The 2,728-nt window shown below is 41.5% G+C and overlaps 1 protein-coding gene and 1 long non-coding RNA gene across 3 annotated transcripts in view; one reads left to right on the top strand and one right to left on the bottom strand.

Moving 5' to 3' along the window:
• LOC102488560 (uncharacterized) overlaps positions 1–2,604 on the bottom strand; it is a 24,903-nt gene extending 22,299 nt beyond the window's left edge. The window contains exon 1 of the long non-coding RNA XR_337628.3: positions 2,453–2,604. This is a non-coding gene — a long non-coding RNA (uncharacterized LOC102488560). The remainder of the gene's footprint in view (positions 1–2,452) is intronic.
• Positions 2,605–2,685: 81 nt separating this feature from the next.
• HMGXB4 (HMG-box containing 4) overlaps positions 2,686–2,728 on the top strand; it is a 41,247-nt gene continuing 41,204 nt past the window's right edge. Inside the window, exon 1 of one of the 2 annotated variants that reach the window (XM_006170331.3) lies at positions 2,686–2,728. The gene's annotated coding sequence lies outside the window, so the exon portion shown is untranslated. The other variant, XM_006170329.3, reaches the window with a different exon arrangement.

The raw sequence follows: 2,728 nt of genomic DNA, 5'->3' as shown, positions 1-2,728 counted from the left end.
AAGAGAAGAGAAGAGAAGAGAAGAGAAGAGAAGAGAAGAGAAGAGAAGAGAAGAGAAGAGAAGAGAAGAGAAGAGAAGAGAAGAGAAGAGAAGAGAAAAGAAAAGAAAAGGAAAGAAAAGGGAAGGAAAGAAAAGAAAAGAAAAGAGAAAAGAAAAGAAAAGAGAAAAGAAAAGAAAAGAAAAGAGAAAAGAAAAGAAAAGAAAAGAGAAAAGAAAAGAAAAGAAAAGAGAAAAGAAAAGAAAAGAAAAGAGAAAAGAAAAGAAAAGAAAAGAGAAAAGAAAAGAAAAGAAAAGGGAAGAAAGGAGGGAAGAAAGAAGGAAGGAAGGAAGGAAGGAAAGAAAGAAAGTTAAATAAAATAATTATTAAAAAAAAAAAAGAGGGGGCCGGCAGGTGGCATGGTGGGTAAGTGTGTTGGACTCCCACGTAGCTGATTGTGGTTCCAGTCCCAGACCTAGCAGCTTGCTTTCTCTCTCTCTCTCTCTTTCTCTCTCTCTTTCACTTTGTCTCTCTCTTAGCAAATTAAAATAAATAAATAAAGTTAAATAATTCTTTGAAAAAATAAATTTTAAAAAAGGAGAAGAAGGAAGGAGAAGCAGAAGGAGAAGAAGAGGAGGAAGGAGGAGAAGAAATGGGATTCATGAGGCATTGAGGCCTAAGATAGTGATCCACTGGAGGGAAAACTACTGCTTTTGCCTACTGAATATCCATTCGCCCTCTTAATAACCCCTACTCTACTCTTGGGGGGTGAGCATGTGACCTAATTTAACCAATCAGCATATTCTTCACCTTTGCTCACAGTGATTTCTTTCTGTTTGGACACATGATCCAATTTAGGAAACAAGAGTCAATCTCATTACTTCTACAGCAAAGAGAAAACAGAAACTTCCTCCCCAGATGCAGCGCTAGCAGTAAAGATAATGAAGCCTGAAGTTGCTGGAATCACCACCTGAGCCTGAAAATAAAACCAACTCAGAGCAAAGCATCACAGAGAGCTGTCAAGGGACCAGCCTGAGTCCTTCCCTAGATCCAGCCATGCCTGAAGGCACTGGACATTTCAATTTTTTTTTTTTTTTTTTGGTCATCATAGATTGCATATGCTTGCTGGAGTGGAGAGAAACAGACAGAGAGAAAGTAAGTGAAAAATCACCCCTCAGGAAGGATGGCCACACTGCAATCCCACCCCCTCCCATCTCTTCTCTGGGATTTTGGGCAGTGTGATTTTCAAGCTACTAGGTCTGAAAACCTAGGGACTGAAATCCAAGGTTGGCCATCTGGGAGTCTAGCGTCCCAACCTCGATGCCACCTGCTGGCCCCAAGAAATACATTCTTGGGGCTTGAATACTTCAAAAGGAAGTCTAATTTCAGGAAAATGTGATCTTATAACATATGGTAAAACTGATTGCTTATCTTTTTGGTGGGCAGGATGGGGGCTGAGGAAAAGAAAGCTAAGATACTAGTTTTATTTATTATTTATATTTACATTTTGGGAATAAATTCAGCAACTTTTCCTCGGGTGTTTTAACATCTCAGTATCACAACTGTAAGAGCAGTGATTAAACAGAATGCAATCTTTACTCAGCACAGAGGTGGGAAAAGAAAACCGAACCAAGGGCCCAGTAATCTGGCTTCTAATCCTTTCTGAGCACTAATTAGCAGTGTAGCCTGAGGCTTTTCTTGGTCTCATAACTACATTATCTTCAAGTACTCATCCAATTCTGAAAAGGAAAACCTGCTGGGGGGTAGGGGTGGTGGATGAAGCCCAAGCTCAGGGAAAACGCATGTGCACAAATACATGATTTGGCATGGAGTTTCATTGGGTTCCCAGCTCTAGAAGGCCATCTATATATCCTTCTGCTTTTCTGTAACCAGGACACCAGCTTCTGCTCGACTCCTCCAGGGATGGAAACTCACTACTCACAAGGTAACCCATTATACTACTGAACTGTGTTCCAAACCTAAGTTCTTCTTTGTAGTAAGCAAAGTTCTGGAAGTTCTGGCATTGTCATTTCTATCCATTGTTCCAAGTTCTCCACAGGAAATTTCTTTTGTATGACATCTCTTCATCTCTCTAAAGATTGTTTCTAACTTTTAATTGAGAACAACTTGTGAGGAAGAAATGATTCCCCATTTTTTAAATTGTTACAAAGTGCATTGTTACAGAGATCTTCTTGCACCTTTCCCCCATAAGCCAAATATCCAAATATATGTAGGTACTAAATCTCAAACGCCGCTGATATTAATCTGTATGGACCTGGGTTTTACAAAGAGGGAAGTTATTGTATAAAAATACCTTGACAGAAATGCCATAGTCTTTTGGGGAAAGCACCAAATTAAGAATCAGAAGACTTGGGGTAGTATCCTACCTTCCATTCCAACAATTTGTGTATCGTTGAACGAGTCACTTAACTTTTTTGAGCCTGTTTCTCTTTCACAAAATACGACAAAACCTACCTCACAGGAATACAGTGAGGATTAAATGATGCCAAGTTCGTAGAACTTCTAGCGCAAGCCTGGCACACAGCAAATTCTCAGTAAGTGCAAGCGCGGGAGCTCAGCAAGCGGAGTTTCTTCATTCGATGTGCTCGGCGCTCTTTCTCCCGCGGGGTTCCCCTCCCGAGCCGGAGTCTGCGCTCTGGGCTCGACTGAGGCTCCCTGGCCGCTCGCGCTTTTCTCTCCTTCTCCAAGATGGCGGCGGTCGGCGGCGCTGAGGCGGGATCCGGACAAGCC

Source organism: Tupaia chinensis, unplaced genomic scaffold (assembly GCF_000334495.1).
Source record: "Tupaia chinensis unplaced genomic scaffold, TupChi_1.0 Scaffold148234_1, whole genome shotgun sequence".
Lineage (NCBI taxonomy): Eukaryota > Metazoa > Chordata > Mammalia > Scandentia > Tupaiidae > Tupaia > Tupaia belangeri.
The sequence above is the reverse complement of the archived record's forward strand: the minus strand, read 5'-3'. Positions and strand labels throughout refer to the sequence as shown.